The sequence below is a fragment of the Malaclemys terrapin genome, chromosome 2, assembly GCF_027887155.1.
Source record: "Malaclemys terrapin pileata isolate rMalTer1 chromosome 2, rMalTer1.hap1, whole genome shotgun sequence".
Lineage (NCBI taxonomy): Eukaryota > Metazoa > Chordata > Testudines > Emydidae > Malaclemys > Malaclemys terrapin.
In genome coordinates, this window is record NC_071506.1 from 51,371,680 (window position 1) to 51,391,209 (window position 19,530).

The following is a 19,530-nucleotide window of genomic DNA, read 5'->3' on the forward strand; positions in this document are numbered from 1 at the left end:
CCCTGGTGTTATATGTTTCTCTGCTAAACTGAAGAGCCCATTATCAAATATTTGTTCCCCAAGTACGTATTTACAGACTGTAATCAGGTCATCTTTTAGCCTTCTCTTTGTTAAGCTATAAATAAAAAATTTGGGCTGCTCATTTGGGACAGTCCTGTTCTATCATGCTCTTAAAAAAATGCTTGTGCGTTAAGGGACAAGTTCTTACTTAGCTTCTGTGCACTTTCCACTAACACTACACTCCCACTGAAGTTTCCTGAGTGAGGATTTTAGGATTTGGCCTAATTTAAATTACTCCCGATGCACTGTTTTGTTTTTTAAGTTAAGAAATATCTCTTCATTCTTCAAACTAATGTTCTAAATTCAATTGCAAGCACCTAATATTATTTGTTCATAGAAACCTGCAGCCATTCATTCTTTAAAATAACTTTTTAATGTAGTGCCAAGGTCCCATAATGACAGCCCTGGAGAATGAAGTATTTTGTCCACAGAAGTGACCAAAGTAACAGGTGCTAACTTATTAGAAGTTAATAAATAGGTATAGCTTGAACTTCAGCAGTATAAGTGTCCATATTGCCCTGTCAGTGAGCCTCCATCCTGACCTGGCAGGACCTACTCTGGACAGCTGGAAGAGCCCTGACAGACTGCCAGCAAATTGCTAAATAATACTGATTGCAATGGGAAATTATTGTAATGTTACCATAGTTCATCTGGGAACTGGAACAAGTCCACAATCGTGCTCCATCCTGGCTAAATGGTCCCTGAATGTTGTTACTGGCAATCAGCTTTAAGAAACAGTATTGTTTCCTCCTGCTACATATAAAGCAGTGGTTTTCAAACTGGGGTATGTATATCCCTAGCTCTTGTCGGGGGTACACAAGAAAAATCCTTTAATGGCAGACAACACATCTTGTTATCCTTTATCGACCTTTTCCCCCCTGTTTTCATAGGTATATTCTGACCCTATCTCAGATGGGGGTTTGCAGTAGGCTACATTATTTGGAAAGGGTACTCAGCCTAAAAAGGTTGTAAACCACTGATATAAAGTTAACTTTGGCTATTTAAAAAATCTTCCAGTTAAATTAACTTTAAAAAATATCAAAGACATCTACCACATATGGGAATACCCCAAATCCTTGTCAGGTTGGCTCAAAACCCTGAAGTCAATGGGAGTTTTGCCATTGACTTAGTGGGTCAAGGATTTTACCCCTTGTTATTTCACTTGGCCTTCCCAACTCAGAACTGCTTCAAGCGAGGTCTGAACTGCACTGTGCCTGAGTCTGAGGCTGTGATTCTGCAGAGAACTATGCACATGAGTTCAGTAAGACTATTCATGTGCTGAACTTTAAAGCACATATATAAATCTTTGCAGGATCAGTGCCTGATTTTTGTTCCAGTTGAAAGAAGACTATGTAGGAGAACTGTGCTGGGTATACACTATGCCCTGCCTTCCAAAATATATTGGTTGAAACTTAGGAGCATTTATTTGATTCTTAGAGGTAAAAATTTACACAACTGCTTTAAAAAGGGACGGCTGGTATATATCATTCATTGCCAAAAGAGCTTTATGGGGAATAGTGTAATAAATTTAAGAATCTTACTATCCTCTTCTGCATATTGACAGCTGTAAACATCTGCTAAGAAAGCCATTCATTGTTTCTCATAAAGTACTTGTTTTGGAAGGTCATCGACTATCATGTGTTCTGGAAAAATTAAATTGTAATGTCTTTTGGAAAAAGTGAACAGACAGATTTGTTTGGAGGATTTCTGATGTGTGACTTCAGACTCTCACAGTATAAACCATAGTATTAATACTCTATTCCAGAAATTAAGCCTTAGCAAAAGGAGCAGAATTCATAGTCAGTTTCAAAACAAAATACATAGCAGACTGTTTAAAACATACATTGCTATGTCAGTGTGAGATTTCTCTTCCCGATGTTAATCTTTATGACTTGAAACAACCTTTTCCGCCCCTTAAAATTATATCCCAAATAACTCCTCCCCTATTGCTCTCACAGACACCCACATATCTGAAACAGAAAAAGCATGAATCAAGTTGACAGAGAGTATTCTTGCTATTGTATGTTTCATTTCATCTTTAAATGTAAGGTTTTGTGCATAATTCACTAAATAATTTTTAATGGAGTTTTGGGCAATCAAAAACGCACCAGTGTTTTTCCCATCAGTTCTCAGCTTAGTTAAACTATTCCAAGGACAGGGTAAAAGTACAGGGTTGTACATTAGAGGAGTGTCTTTGTGATACTATTCATTCTCTGTTCTGACAGAGAAGGCATTGTTTGCTCCCTGTAATACGCTTGGCAGCCAAATAAGGTAGAGATTTGTGCTGCGCATACAGAATCAGAAAGTAGCAGAGTGGACAAGAATATCAGAATTCCAAGAATTGGATTAACTAGAAGACGGAATGTTATAATGTGCTGCTAATAGCTTTTCATGGTGTCTTTGGTAGAATAGAAATGGGTTCCTGGATGAAGAAACCTTTTCAGTTGAAGGTAATATTTTCACTTGTATGGTAGCACATTAGTTAATGCTGTTTAATCCATTATTAATTAAAAATGCACACAATAGGAACAGAATAGTTCAGCAGTGTGCAGCATTCTTTGGAAGAATCGGCAGTTTAGAACAAACAGTAGCTTGATAATACTGAGTCTTGCAGAAATTGAGGATTATTTAAGTTCAGACCCGTTCCCCTTTTAGAGCAGCTCCCATTACCATTAATGAGAAATTCTTTATGTGCTCCCATCAGAGGAAGAAAAGACCATTTAGTCTTTCAGCCTTCATTTTATACTTAGCAGCTACTGTATATATGCAGTGTGACTGAGTATTTTGCTAATAGAGCTGCATTTCTGTATGGACACTAGATAGGATAAATAGCTCTGCATGTTACCAGATACAGTTCTGTGCCTCTTAGGTGTTCCCTGTGGTAAAAAAAACATTCCACACTGTGGTGAAAAATTAACATTTGTTCCACATAGTACCGCAAAAAGAAAAAAACAGCTTGTGTTTATTAAGCAATATTTCTTCTGGCATTTTGTGATTGCAAATTGTGCTAAGCAGTTTTTTATGTAGTAATGCAGATGTATTTCCCCTATGTCCTTACCAGTTAAATGGCAATTTTTTGTAGCGTTTCTACTTTATTTTTCATTTTTCTACTTTTATAAAAAAATATATTTTGTCTGAGCAGTTACAGGTTTTCTGGTTGTTTTTGTTATTGTCATCCTCTGTGAATGTTTCAGTTGTAAGAGCATTATTGGAAGTGTTCATGCTGCATTAAATAGCCATTTTTGGTTTAATAAATACAGTATGAACATGATTTTCAAAAGTCAGTTACTAATAATTTTGCATGCCCAACCTGAGATGCCTTCAGAGGGTGGGAGCTCAGTTCTGAGTCAGGTTCTCTTAAGGTGTCTCAAGTTGGACATCCAACACCTGGAGAACCTAAAATCACTAGTGACTTTAGAAAATCTTGGACTCTGGTACTTAAACAGAAAAGGAATCAGAAATGAGGAAAGTCTGCTGCTCACAATAGCAAATCTTGTGATATACCTCTCCTTTCTTACTGTATATCGCAGCACCAACTGTTGCACATCTGGAGGCTTTCATTCAGAAAAACATTGCCAGTACCATCTGTGTGCCTGGTACCATGTGCCAGTTCCACATGGCACACTCTACTTTGTGCTCCCGTGCTGTTTCAATCTCCAGGAACCACCATTTCAAATAGCAAACACATCACGTTGTATGGGAAATCATCGAAACATGCGGATAATGACAACAGCAGCCGTTGCCTATCAGACTGAACAAAAGGCTGCCAAAAACAGTAGGGATTACTAGCTGACCAGCTAAAGAGTAGGGAACTACAAGCTCACCACCCACAAGTCAATCGCCACACTGGGCCAACAGTTAAGGAGTGAAAAGAAAATATCATTTGGCCACAGGAGACAGAGATGGTGATAGGATCTCACTTGAAAATACTGTACCTGAAAATAAATACTGTCGGCAGTACAGGGTCTGGTCTTCCCTTGATACACATGTAACTCCTATGAACCCTTATAGAACTAGCGAGGCAGCTATAAGATGGAGTTGGGTCAGAACTAATAGAAAGAGCAAATCTTGAGCCAGCCTCTTTGCTCCCTGCTAAGAACAGTCATCCCTCTTGGCTGGCCTGCCTGAAGTGGTCCGCCTCCTATTGCTTCTGGATCCGACCACTTCCTTCATGCTGGGAAAGAGAACAGGCCCAGGGTCCCATGGCATGAGAGGCCAGGGCTGACGAGCTTCTGGCCCAAAGCCTAGAGCAACTCTTGCAGTGAGGCCAGCCAATGAGGGTCTGTGGGCACAGAGCAGGAGAGAAGAGTTCACAGATCAGGTTTTGGGGAACCTCGGGAGGATTGTGGGGTTCTCTTTATGGGAGGGAGAGGGAGGAAATGTAGGAATGGAAATGGGATTCAGAGCAGGAGGATGGGAAGTGGTTAGATTCTCTGAAAGAGTGTGTTCATCTGAGAATCCCAGCCAGTGCAGAGTGCTGAGGATAGATACTCTGTTCTTCTAAGTCCTAAGAGCTAAACATTTGATAGTCCATTAAAAGTTCTCAGAATCATAGGGTGGCAAAATTCACTTCTGCTGATGGTGGCAATAGAATTACACCTGCTCATCCCACTAGTGTAGTTAGCCCATCAGGGTTAATCTTGTTAATTTCAATCCTTTTAGAAAGGTAAAAACAACAACAACAAAACATGCATCCTAAGAAGTGGGTATTCACCCACGAAAGCTCATGCTCTAATACATCTGTTAGTCTATAAGGTGCCACAGGACTCTTTGCTGCTTTTACAGATCCAGACTAACATGGCTACCCCTTTGATACTTAACAACAAAACAATACATCAAAATAAGGCACTCTTATTCTGAACCTATGAATGACCTGGCTTTGGTTGGTTTAAGGCCAACATTTCACATCACTTTTTGTACTGGAGTTTCATCTTTTAATAAGGATGTTGCTTAATTTGCCAAACAATTATATAGCAGTTATTCACTCAGTTAATAAAAGATGCTGGGACAGGCATATGTGCACCAAAATGCCCTATTCACATAAAACTCTTACTCAAAGTTCGTTCGCTGAATGCCAGATTTTTAGTGAATATATAATAACCATTTCCTCTGGTGTGTATTAGACAAAACAGGCAGAATCAGCTTGAAGTGGAATGCTTTTGGCTTTCACAGTTATATTTTCTATTCTGTACTGGTATTTAGAAACAAAAAGATAGATCTGTGTTTACAACTTACAGGCAGTGCTTGCAATAATATTTTAACCACTACTTCATTTTTCAGCACTCAAGCTTTGTTTCCCTGTTGGGAGGACCTGCATGATAACCTCTGAGGACACTGATGCCAGGTAGGAGACACCCACTGAAAGTAAGATTTGTTTTGATTGTTTGTTTTGATTTGTTAGTTTGTTTTATTTTATTTTTTTTTAATTTTGCACTTACTGAATTTCCATATGAAATTATTTCACATGGCAACTAGTGTTTTTCAAGTATGAATTACATATACTGTCATTTTATCACCCTGTGCTAACAAACATGTGATGAAAATTTAATTGCATTATACATGGGGTAATGACATTTTTAAATAGTGTTGTAGATTACAGTATTAAATTTGCAAGCAGAATTTTTCCTGCTGGCTTTAAACTCTCTGGGATGGTGCTCATGGGGGAGAGGCATGTCGTATGTTCCTTGTATCTTTTATATAGCAGATCAGTGAAATACTTTACTGTATTCTTCATTAAAGGCTGGGGTAAAAAATGAGAGCCAAGGTTTGCTTTCTGGTTCCCCATGAGAACCACCACTCTTCCTCCTACTACCTCGCTCTTCCTCATTTCCCCCATCATGCAAGTTCTCTTTTTCCTAACTCTGTGCTCACTTCTTCTCCATCTCCTCTTTCCCTACTTCTCAGAGCTTTGTTCTCTTCCTCCTTCTCCTAGTCTTCAGAGTAGCAATGAGTAAGCTATTCTCTCTGCAAGGCCATCTTTCCCCTTCTTTGGTCATTTGGGCCTCCCTCACGACAGGCAGCTCAGCTCACTATTGCTGCCAGGGAACAGAATTACGGGAAGCTTTGCCTTATTCAGCAGCAGATACCTTTTCTTTCTACACCCCTCTGCTGCCATGTTGCAGTCTCTGCAGCTGGCAACAAGTGCATGCTGAGTAGATGGATTGGACAACACTACTTTACCCACATAAGTTCTAGGTTCCAGTCTGCCTTTGTTATAAAGACAGCTGCAGAGGAAACAGGACTCAGAGGCCCAGTATACACTGAGAAAATTCATCACAGCAATGTGTTGATGAACACAATATAATTAACACAATGTAAACATAGTTTTGCCTTTAGCGTGGTCAAGGACTGTCATGGTCAGAAGCATGTTAGCTGGTGATAGTTAACTTTAGAGGTACCTTGTGTGCATGAGGTGCGTAGTCATGTTTAATGCCCTGTTAGTCAAAATGTGTGAGCTAACAAGTTCTCTAGCATAATCCATATCCCCCGAGCTAGGAGACACTGCTGCATTCTCCTCTGAGGGTGAAGGGCTTTGAGGATGTATGGAGGGTCGGGGACATAGCCTTGCAACTATGTAAAGGGTAAGGTTCAGTGGGGAAACTCAATTTCATCCCAGCAGGCTTTGAGCATCCATGCATCTTTCACATTTGGTAGTTGTGCATGTGAACAAGCCTCTGATAGTGTGGCTGATGTGATGGTGTCCACTGAATAGATATATGGACAGAGTTGGCAACGGGCTTTGTTGCAAGGATAGGTTCCTGGGTTAGTGTTTTTGTTGTGTGGTTGCTGGTGAGTAATTGCTTCAGGTTGGGGGGTGTCTGTAAGCGAGGACTGGCCTGTGTCCCAAGGTCTGTGAGAGTGAGGGATCGTCTTTCAGAATAGGTTGTAGATCCTTGATGATGTACTGGAGAGGTTTTAGTTGGGGGCTGAAGGTGACAGCTAGTGGTGGTCTGTTATTTTCTTTGTTGGGCCTGTCTTGTAGTAGGTGACTTCTGGGTACTCTTCTGGCTCTGTCAATCTGTTTCTTCACTTCAGCTGGTGGGTATTGTAGTTGTAAGAATGCTTGATAGAGATCTTGTAGGTGTTTGTCCCTGTCTGAGGGGTTGGAGCAAATGCGGTTGTATCTTAGAGCTTGGCTGTAGACAATATGGTGTGGTCTGGGTGAAAGCTGGAGGCATGTAGATGAGTATAGCCATCAATAGGTTTCTGGTATAGGGTGGTGTTTATGTGACCATCTCTTATTAGCACTATAGTGTCCAGGAAGTGGATCTCTTGTGTGGACTGGTCCAGGCTGAGGTTGATGGTGGGATGGAAATTGTTGAAATTATGGTGGAATTCCTCAAGGGCTTCTTTTCCATGGGTCCAGATGATGAAGACGTAGCACAAGTAGAGTAGGGATGCTAGGGGACTTTTTTGTTGGAGTATTGCGACTTTGAGGTCTGTAATCGAGTGACCAGGGTGGTTGAAGTATTCTCCGACTGGTTTTTGAATGTTATAATTCTTGACATCTGATTTGTGTCCATTTGTTCTTTTGCGTAGAAACTGTCCGGTTTGGCCAACATACATGGCAGAGGGGCATTGCCTCATAAACAGACTTCAACGAGAAACTGCAGAATTGGAATTAATTTGCAAACTGGACACCATTAAATTAGGCTTGAATAAAGACTGGAAGTGGATGGGTCATTATACAAAGTAAAACCTATTTCCCCATGCTAATTTTTTCCCCTACTGTTACTCACACCTTCTAGTCAACTGCTGGAAATGGGCCATCCTGATTATCACTACAAAAGTTTTTTTTTCCGCCTGCTGATAATAGCCCACCTTAACTGATTACTCTCATTCTAGTTAGTATGGCAACACCCATTTTTTCATGTCCTCTCTGTGTATATATATCTTCCTACTGTATTTTCCACTATATGCATCCGATGAAGTGGGTTTTAGCCCACAAAAGCTTATGCTCAAATAAATGTGTAGTTTCCAAAGTGCCACAAGTACTCCTCATTCTTTTTGCTGATACAGACTAACACAGCTACCACTCTGAAACTTATTTCTTTTGGCATGCACCTATATACATTTCTGACCAAGTAAGCTTTCTCTATTGGAATAACTAAGGACATTTTAAAATTTTGCTTTTGTTACTAAAAATGGGAGAACATCTGTTGCTACTTGCCTTACCTTCTCCATTTCTTTGTTCTAACTGCTGGAAATTTAGATTTTATACATCAGCCTCAGAGCTGAAAACATGGATCCCTTGGTTAAAAGAAATATTGATTTTTGTCATCCTTCTTGTTCAGAAAGAAAATACGAAAACAGGAGAGCATGACAAAAGAGAAGGGCTGTTTCCCTTGATAAATGCTTTCAATTAGAGCACTGATTAATTGTGAGAGCTTAAGAGTGTCATCATCTGCTATTTCTACTGAAACATGGCAGTAGCAGCTTAAAAAGGCTCTTAACAGGGAAAATAAAACCCATCTATGGAAAATGGAGAGAGCCAAATACTTTAGTATCATAGGGGTAGCCGTGTTACTTTTAAGTAGTCAGGAGAAAAGTAGAATAAAATGGATTGTTTTTTAGACAGGGAAAATAAAGAGCTTTTTTCATAGAATTGTTTGAAGATCATAAAAACCTAGACTGTTGGTATCCCAGAGAGAGTGAATGCTAATGAATCAACAGTTTTATTCATTATCTTCTTCTAACTAGTCTCTGGAAAAATAGATAATCCAAACCTTGTATACCACCAGGCTTGACCCATAAACTGTTATGGGAGGGTGTACATTAATTTAAAGAGGAAAAAATATTTATTTTCCCCCTTGTGATATGTGGCTGCTCAGTTACTTCCGTTAATGTCTCTACTGTAAAGTACTATTTGTAGCACACACAAATTGGGGGGGGGGGGAAAGGCGGCATCAGATACATTTTTGGGACTGGGTGAATAACGTTGCTCTTATAAAAGAAAACAGGACAGTTTGGAGAATAATTTTAGAAGGTGGGAAAAGGCGAATTTTGATGGAGAAAGATACTAGGGAAAAGCAAATGCTTCTCCAGCAATTTAAAGTCTCTGAAATGACAATATAAACTTCATGGATATGGGGCATTAGATAAAAGGATTTTAGTGAGAGAGGAAGTAGTACTCTCGAGGGGAACAGGTTGTGCTGGTAAGCGCTTCTTGTGTTGGCCTTTATTTTAAATATTACTTTAGAATGGGGCCTGTAAATCTAGGGATGTTAACAGTTTGGGTGGGAGAAAAGAGGCCTTTCTGTTTAGGGTAAAGTATAGGAATAATGCCATTGCCCCAGCTATTAAAATATTTTTAAGATCAGTTTTAAAATTTGCATTTACAAGAGTGGTACAGTACAGCGCATTGCAGTTAAGAGAGAGGGGAAGTTGGAATCTGTCCCAAAAAACTAGGTTTAAAAAAAAATGTATATAATACTTCCCCTTCTGATCATGTGGGGGTGGGGGAGAATGAGGGAGAGAAACTGCTAGCCAGCTAAGTTAACCCTTTCATTGTTTGTTTTGGAGAGCCTTTCAGAATACAATTGAAGAGCCACATCTTGAGGTGCTTACACAGGCAAAACTTCCATTGAGTTTTGCCTGAGTAAGTACCTCATGTTTTGGCCCTATAATATTAAAGGAAATCTAGTTTAATGCAAAGAGAAATCAAGTTCATCCTAACTCTGCCTCTCTAGTCTTATGCTTTTAAAATGTATTTATTTTACTATAATAAATTAGTTAATACAATATGAGTGTATTATAAATGGGAAATTCTCATACGATCTTATATACAAGACCCATCATCTCCAGGCTCGAGTTTAATATATATCAATGGCACCTGTAAAACAAGCCAGCTGTGAAAAAAAGTGGCTTAGAAGCTTTGACGTTATGAATGTTTAGATTAAGCAAGTTGAAACTTTTTCTTCTTAGATTAATTCAGGCCTATAGAGTAGTTTAAAATGCTGGGAGACTGATTTGCTTCAAACTTGCCATGTTTTATAGCTATAATTTAAACACAAAAATCAAGCCAAGTCTGAAGACTGCATGTAACATATATTAGAAATTAGTTTGTATTATATATTGTACTAATTGACATAAATTATGGTATACTATATTTTAAGTAATAAGTACAAAGGGACAATGCTAAGGTTGAGCTCAAAATTTATCCTAGATTGGAGTACCTGATTTCCCAATCTTAATATTGTGTAGACTCTGTTTGTTGCATGAAATTTTCTTTTTGGGTGAGCAGTCCTGGTGTATATTTTAAGACTAAACTTGTCAATGGAGCTTCTAAATTCCACAATCTGAAACCGTATGGCTTTATACGGTATGCTTCCAGCTGTCCTTGACTAAGGGCTTGTCTGCATTATCGCTTAAGTCGATGAAAAAAACACCCCTCTGAGTGACGTAAATTACATCAACTTAGATTATGTCGACAGGAGAGCGCTCTTCCATCGACACAGCCCTAAGACTTCCTGAGTTTTCAGTAAGATACACCTGTTACTCTTTATTTGGCAATTCATATAAGACGCAGTTTTAGCTTTTCAAACTTGTATAACTCATGAGTAAACACTTAACTACTTGACACTAGATAAATACATCCTTATTGAGCAGGATTTATACTAATGGTGTCTTAATCAATAAGTGGTCATGGACATTCACTATCATTAGATTAAATTATTTTACTAGAAAGAGCTCCTATAAAGTAGCCAATTCCATTTTAGTGTTCCCAATTAAGTACAGTGTACAGTAGTGTAATAATATTTGACATTTATCTAGCACATCTCATCCCAAAGCACTTTATAAATAATATATACTGTATATAACCACTGGACTATAGCAGCATCTGGAATGCAGGGAAACAGCCTTTGTTCACTGACTCATGGGGAAACCCCATCTATTACAAAATAAACCAATAGGCTCTTGAACATGCAGACAGAGCTTCAATTTTTATGGTCTTGGGTGAAAGTTTTACGAAAGTAAAGTGCATGGAGCTCCGTCCATTTACTGTAAGGATGAAGGGTTAATCCAGTTTACCTAGATTGGAACCTGTAGAGTATTTCAATTCTGATGTTTCCACCACCGAGCCATCCTTTCCAGCTAAGTATAAAAGCTCCATTGCTCTCTGTGTACCTTTACTCTTGTTTTATTTGTAACTCTAGTTATTTGTTGCTGGAGAAATGCTTCTTCCAAACATCCATTTTGCCCACTCTTTTTCACGTGTCCTGGAAAGCCTCCCACCTCACTCTGGATTCTGTGGAAGGTAGCAGAGCAGGGGCTATTTTCCCCCTTTGAAGCGCTGTTTATTCCACCAAGTGGCTGGGGTTCTTTAACAATAATCATGCTTCACATTTTCAAAGCACAGTGCGGAGGTTAATTTAATTTCTCCTGTGAGATAGGTAAGTATTGTCCCCGTTTTACAGATGGGTAAGTGGAAGCACAGAGATATCACTTAGGTCACACAGTAACTTCACTGCAAGGCAAGAACAGATCCAAATACCCTGACTCCCACAAGACCATCCTGCGTTCCTGACACCTGTTGGGAAGCAAGGACTTTGTATTTGTTGACCATGACTCACTATGCAGCACCTCAAATACTTCAGCTGATGTGAAAGGGGCTAGGCCCACATTTTTAGAGATATTGAGGCAATGGCTGCCCTCAGCAGTGCAACATCTAACTAATTTAGAGTCTGTCTCCATTCGTTGTTCCTAGATGTGTACATTTACATTTAGCTGTAGTAAAACACACATTTTTGCTTGCGCCCAGTTTACCAAGCTATCCAGATCCCTCTGAATCAATGACCTGTCCTCTTCATTATTTACCACTTCTCCAGTTTTTGTGTCAACTGCTAACTATATCAGTGAGGATTTTGTATTCTTCCAGGTCATTGATAAAAATGTTAATTAGTATAGGGCCAAGAACCAATCCCTGCAGGACCCCAATAGAAACACACCCACTAGGTGGTGATTCTGCATTTACAGTTTCAAAAACTGAAACCAGTTTTTAATCCATCTAATGTATGCCATGTTAATGTTATATTGTTTTAGTATTTTTAATCAAAATGTCATGCAGTACCCAATCAAATGCCTTACAGAAGTCAAAGTGTATTATGTGAGCACTATTGCATCTATTAACCAAACTTTTAATTAAATTTTAAAAAAATCAATTTACCAGTAGTTTGACAGGATCTATTTTCCATATATACCCATGTTGATTGGCATCAACTACATTATCCTCCTTTAATATTTGTTATTAATCGAGTCCCATATCAGATGCTTCATTATCTTGCCTGGGATTGACATCAGACTGTAATTACCCAGGTCATCTGTTTACCATTTTAAAATATTGTCACAATATTAGTTTTCTTCTAGTCTTCTGGAACTTCCCCAGTTCATGAAGACTTACTGAAAATCAACATTAACCATAGAACGAGTTCTTCAGTCAACTATTTTAAAACCCTTTGATGTAGTTTATCCAAACCTATTGATTTAAAAATGTCTAACTTTAGAAGCTGCTGTATAACCTCCTCCTGAGATAGTAGTGGAGTGGAGAGAGTTATCATATGATAGCACTCCATCTATTTTATTCTGAAGTACAGAACACAAATATGTATTGAACATTTGTGCCTTTTTTTCATTAATATTGATAATTCTACCATTTCCATGTAATAATGATAAGGATTCTTTTTGTTCCTCATTGTGACATTACACTCCATATTTTTTATGGAAATATGCTTATGCTATGGATATAACATAACTGAGATGCACGTCATGCAAGATGACTCATGAAAGGTATCATTGGAAATTTTATGATTTACTGAATGTGTGTATCCAATCTGTATGCATGTATCATTTTTGATCAATTTTGTATCAATATTCACCATGTCTCTGTATTTCAAATGTGCTATGTTGGATGAGGCCAAACAGCGTTAGTGGCTTATTGAAGAAATGCACACAGGCATAAGGATTACCCCCAGCAAAGCAAGGAGAGGGAACCCAGGCTCGTTGAACAGGAGAGGCTCAGTGAAATCCCAGTACATCAGGTGGCATCCCAGAAGGGAGGTCCAACCCATCACACTCATATGTTTAAAAAACTCCATATTGTCTTTAAACTCTACTGGACATAGATTTCTCCCTGGGTCCCTTTGTTTCCGCTATCAATGCGCTACAATTCTTAACTTCTGATGTATATTCATTACTATCAACTTCCCCTTTTTTTCCATTTGTTATATAAGTTTTTACAGCTGCCTCCACTTCCCCTCTAAGCCAGGTCAATTTTTTAAACCAGCATGGTCGTTTTCCTCGATTCTGGCTTTGAGGGCATATAGCTAGGAGTTCTTAAATGATTTCCTATTATCATTCACATTTTTCTGATTAAATTCTTCCTCCCAACTGATTTGGCTCATAGTTGTTTTCAGCTTTGTGAAACTGGCCCTATTAATGCACCAAGTATATCTATAACTGGTCTAGATTTTGTTCTGCTTGCACATTACAAATGTGATCAAGTCATGATCATTCATACTTAAGCCTCTATTATATGTCTCTCAGATAGAAGTCCCCCATGATCACACAGCTTTTTTTTTTACCCCTAGGTCCGTAAGAAGTTGGACATTCTGTTCCCTCGTGTGTTTTGGTGGTCTGTAGCAGACACTAATTAGTGCCCCATCTTGTGTTCTATCTGTTTGGACATTGATCCATAAGCACTTGAAATTATTTTCTTCTGAGTTGCCAGTGACTCGGAAACAGGTAATGCCATTTTTTACAGAGTGCCGTCCTAAATAGGTTATAACCAGTGATTTTAACATTCCAGTTATGAGAATCATCCCACCAGGTTTCAGTAGTACCAACTAGATCAGGGGCGGGCAAACTTTTTGGCCCGAGGGCTGCATTAGGTTTCGTAAATTGTATGGAGGGCCAATTAGGGGAGGAGGTCGTGGCCGGCTCCCACCTCCTATCTGTGCACCCCCCCCTCCGGGACTCCTGCCCCATCCAACCCCCCGCCCCCCCCCCCCGTTCCCTGACAGGCCCTCCAGGACCCCTGCCCCATCCACTCACCCCGCTCCCTGTCCCCTGACTGCCCCTGGACCCCCGCCACCCCATCCAACTCCTCCTCTCCTTCCTGACTGCCCCCTGGGACTCCTGCCCCCATTCAACCCCCTGTTTCCCCCCTGACCACCACCCCGAACTCTCCTGCCCTCCATCCAACCCCCGCTGCTCCCTGCCCCCTTACCGCACTGCCTGGAGCACCGGTGGCTGGCGGCCCTACAGCCGCACCACCCAGCTGGAGCAGGGGCACGCCACTGCTGCCACCACGCAGCACAGAGACTGGGTCAGGCCGGGCTCTGCAGCTGCACTGCCCCAGGAGCTCACAGCCCTGCGCCCAGAGCATTGCACCGGCAGCGGAGCAAGCAAGCTGAGGCTGTGGGGGAGGGAGAACAGCAGGGGAGGGGCTGGGGGGCTAGCCTCCCGGGCCAGGAACTTGGGGGCCGGGCAGGATGGTCCCGCGGGCTGTAGTTTGCCCACCTCTGAACTAGATCAAATTTATGCTCATAAATGAGCAGTTCCAATTCCTCATGTTTGTTACCCAGACTCTTAGCAGTGGTGTATAGGCAATTAAAGAATATCTTCTCTACAAGTCCTTTGATTCCTTGATTAATTTTGTTCTCAACATCTGTTTTGTGCTGAGTACTCATATCTTCCCCAAATCAAGATTTTGAGAACAAAATTAATCAAGGAACCGAAGGATACGAAGAGAAGAAATTCACTATAAAGACACTGACTAATGCATAAAAACCATTTCAAGATCAGTTTTTAGTTGAACCTCAATTGAGATGAACTTCTGACCTATTGCACATGCTCTACATAGCAAAGAAACTATAACAAAAATGTATTATAGAAGCCTCTATCCAGATTGTAATGTAAGTGGGCTTCTAAGTAATCCAAGCTCAAGAAGGCAGTTTATACTGGGCTATCCCATAGGGTGACCACCTGTCCCGAAATGCAGAGTTTAAGTCCTAGTCCTGGGCTGAATGACTCTGGGACAAATGCTGTCCCAGATTCCCTGTGGTACTGCTCCGCACCTGCCCAAGGCTCAGGGGTGGTGCCAGCCTCTTCCCAGTGGGGTGGAGGCTGAGATGGGCCTTAGCTCCCACTCGCCATAAGGCCGCTGCTCCTCCTCTTCCCCTGAGGCCCCGACCCACTGGCCAGACTGGAATCTGCAGCCAGGCCCTGGTAAAAACCACCCGGGGAGCCCCGGACCCTCCAGCTGCCCTCGGGGGGTGGGGACACAGGCCATGGGCTGCTCTCGGGCACCCCGATTCCCCCAACCCCTGGGTAAGTGGCTTCCTGGGCGGTTCTTACCATGGCCTGGCTCTGGCTTCTGGCCTGGCTGGGGGTAGGGCCTCGGGCAAATAGGAGGGGCAGGGGCGAGGCCACGGAAGGGGCAGGGCTCCTGCATGTGTCCCGGTTTTGCCTTTTGGAAAGGTGGTCACCCTACTATCCAATGGGCTTATAAACCCAGAGGAAAGGTTAACTAGGCCAAAGAGATGGGAGTAGTGGTGGGGAATTAAGCTTCTTAGCATGAAGCACTAAAATGTGTACACCATAAGTAGTAAAGGCTTGATCCAAAGCCCAGTGATGTCAGCTGGAATCTTTCCACTGGCTTCAGTGACCTTTGTGTCAGGCCATAAGCTCTTTGTAGTGTCTCTCTCTGTGACAGTAAAGCTGAAGTGAATGTTAGAGTTCTGTGGGGAAACAGCTCATATGTGTGAGTTCCTCACCTCTAGATTGCTATGCTGTGTCTGGCCCTTCAACAGATAGGGTGGATAGGGTTACACAGCCTTTTGCAGTTGCTACAATCCTTAACAGCAGATTTACACTAAATATCTTTAATAGTATAGTAATGGCAAAACCTTAATGTAGACACAGTTCTACTAGCAAAAGAATCCTTTAGTTTTTTGAGGGGGATGGGGAAGGGGAACCTGGGTTAAGCTATAGGTGCAAAAGGACTCTTGTACTGGTATAAGCAGCTATACTAGGAGGGTTTACTGGCAGAGTTAAACCTGAACCTTTCTAATGTACAAAAGGCCTAATTCAAATACAAGGCTCCATGTTGAGGAGAGGACCAGCTCTTTCCATTTTCCTTGTGGAAAAGGCCTGTTGAATTTAACAGAAACAAATTAATCTACTCTAAAAGAATGAGATTCCTGCTGTAGAATTCTGTAGGTTGCTTACAAATTCTAAAGGAAAGGCATAATCCTTTATTAAATCCCATACAAATTTTCAGATGGAAGAAAAAACACACCTTCTACCTTATTGCAGCTAGGAAAGTTGTGTTCCCATCAGCACTGGTGTGATCCTTGTAAGAGTGGCTTCCTATTCCCCGCCATTATCACAGCTGAGAGTGGATGCCAGCAGTAGTGGAAGTAAATTGGGGCTGTGCTTAATCGGTGTTTGTAAACAGGAGCAACATTTCTGTTTTAATACTAAAGTTCTACAAATGGATAACAGAAATGCAGTTTAACTAAAGATACTGTGGGTAATAATTCAGTTTATGGCAGACTAAAAGAATCTTCAGTTTTAAAGTATTGTTTGTTATTTATCCTTTTTTTTTTTTTTTGTAGATTGTCTGGTTTAGTACAATTGATTCCACTTAGTAGCATTTCTGAGACGTTGCTGAGAAACCCCATATAAGTGAACATAATAATCCATGTTTTGATTAGCACTCTGTGCCACTTGTGTAACAATAAAGGTTTTTTAAAAATCTATATTGTATTATAGTCATGAGCACTCTGCTAGATACCAGCTTCTCCCCCAAAAGGTCTAACATTGCTTAAAAAAATCTCTTGGACTTTTTCACTGCCTTTTGATGTGGTTTGCGATATGTTGGAGTTTAAACATCTCTCTGAAGTCGCAGAGTCTACTCAATGGTAATACTTCCAGGAAACCTGATTTTTGTTAAGATTTGTGGTCAAAAGCAATAACATGTTATGGGTTAAGTTATGTAAAAGCTACTTTATTGGAGCTATTTATGCATTTTATTATGTGCCATTTTTGTGGTAATTGATTGACATTGATTTTGTGTGTGTATGTGTGTACACACATATATATATATACTCCTACTCAAACATCCTGCCTATGGGTGAATCCAAAAGAATTTTCACCTCTTCCACATCAGTCCAAGACTGGATGCTGGTGATTTTTCCCATCCTGTTCAGGACTGTGATTTTACACATAATGCAAGGATGAATCCTCACCAGCCTCTCTTTTCAGCACCTGCATGTATTCTTAGGGCGAACAGATGCTATTACAGAGCAGTGTGTCTACAGGGTTTACAACTATTTTGGGCCAGATTATTATCTCTGTGTGAACAGGTGCATTTCCCAACTGTCCTACAAACAGTCCACATAACATGTAAAATCCAATTTCCTCCTTCCTGGGTTTTGGCTTTGTTAACAAAGAAATATAAGAACAAAGATCAGCTCAAACCTTCTCCCCAGGCTTGGCTACTTTTCAGGTCTGCTCCGCCCACACCCTGGATCTCTCTTCAGAGACCTACTCCCACTCTTATATCCAAAAAAGTCACCTGCTTCCAACTGCAGAACCCATTTAACCCTCTTGCACTTTCTAACCTGCTATACCAGTGTAACTAACTATGTTGGCGCTGTTCCAGATATACACCCGTGTAACAAAGCAGAATCTAGCCTGTGTTCTGCATCCTCTCCTCCTAAAGTCAAAGAGCATCACTATCTCAGCATCCACTGACTCAAGATGTGAGTGCGCTAAGATCATGCTCAGTCTTGAGTTCCCCTGAGCTCCTAGTCAAAGCCCCCAACCAGTCTATCCATTTATTTTCATGAAAAAATGTCTCTGGTAGAAATAAATCCCCATTTTTTACTAAAATCTTTTAAAGAAAAATTATCAGAAAGGAGAGTGTGGCCGTAGGGGTTGTGGCAACTGTTATTGCTGTCTCCCTATAGTCTGGAGCAATCTGGATGCAGAGTTCAAAAAATGCTGTCTTCAGCAGGTATCTATATTAGGATTTATTGATAAATCTTGTCCACTGGTGCAGCTCTATTGTTGGCAGCAATGGTGAAAGCACAACTGCAGATGAGGCAGCCACAGCCACCAGCATATTTGTCACCTCCTAACCCTGCTCAGGCAAATAAACAATACAGTGGTTAAAATGCCAGCACTACCACCCTTGCTGCTGATACCAGCTGTATGGGTGTTATCAGTAGTGGGAAACTTAATGCCCAGAACCCCTAGTGCAAAAAAGGCTTTGGAAGTAGTTGTAGCTAGAGAGTGAACCATGGAATGGATTAGTGATGGGTGTAGTCTGTCAGTAAAGTATGCAGTCACTGTGCTAACTTGATTCTTTAAACAAAAAAAATTACTGTGATTGAGTTAAGACAGTGCAGTTAAATTAAAGGACATAATATGCTGATTGGGTACTAAGAGACACAACAGAGAGTATCAGACCTTGAGGAGATATTGTTTCAATAAAGCCCTGTTAAGAAAACAGTTGCAGCTTCATTCCTAATAAGTCTCAAACCCTGAGAAATTATTCTCATCTTATCTCCTTATTAATTAGGCATGACATCACAACTGTGCATGATGCTTTACAAAACTAAAAACACACAGAGATTGCAGTCTACATTAGACACAAAGCCACAAATGGCTTCAACGAAGAAGGGCTACCTCCCACACACAAAATGTGATTCCTGTTGTTATGATGTGTTCACTGAATTTGTAACTTGTATGTTATAAACTATTAATAATTAACTTTGGAAAAACTACTATGTCACCACTGGCTACAATAATTAACATCAAAGCTTTGGAACAAAGCCATCTTTGGTGTTTTACTATTTTAAACCAGCAAACTAAGACACTAATGACTAATCCTTCCTTTCCAAGGGGCAATTAAATTAAAGGACTGGACTTAAGGGAAGCAATACTACTTAGTGATACCCCTGATCTTTCTACATGTTACTGCTTGTAAGAATCTTTCACCATATGTGGTTGTTGCCTGTTTGAAGCCATTTCTTATGGGTTAATGACACTAAAGGTTGGTTTCATTGTTTGTAATAAATGATGAACTGTTGACACTAACGCTCTACTTCAACTTTCACATTTCTGTAACCCTTCATTATGGATGCTTAATGGCTGTGTAGACATCATTTTAACAACATCTTTAAACAAATGAAGGGCTACTAGTCCTGTTTCTAGTGCAGCTGTTAGGGATGTTTGTGTGTGTTTATTGGAGTTGTTTTTTTGTTTGTTTGTTTGTTGTGGGGTTTTTTCATTTTGTAAATGGAGAGTAGCTTTACTACAATAAAACTGTGATTGTCTGTAGGTTTTGAGAAAAACCCAAAGCCTTCAGATAAACAAACAACTCTGTAGGCTTTGAAGTCAGGGCTTGGGGTTTACTTCATACAGAGCACCAACATCAAAGCCTTCTGGGTGGCTTCCCCAAAC

At 40.5% G+C, this 19,530-nt stretch overlaps 1 protein-coding gene across 1 annotated transcript in view; it reads left to right on the top strand.

Annotated features, from left to right (window-relative positions):
- Positions 1-19,530, top strand: part of PAG1 (phosphoprotein membrane anchor with glycosphingolipid microdomains 1) — a 208,072-nt gene that overhangs the window by 91,044 nt on the left and 97,498 nt on the right. Inside the window, exon 2 of the mRNA XM_054020395.1 lies at positions 5,341-5,424. The gene's annotated coding sequence lies outside the window, so the exon portion shown is untranslated. The remainder of the gene's footprint in view (positions 1-5,340; positions 5,425-19,530) is intronic.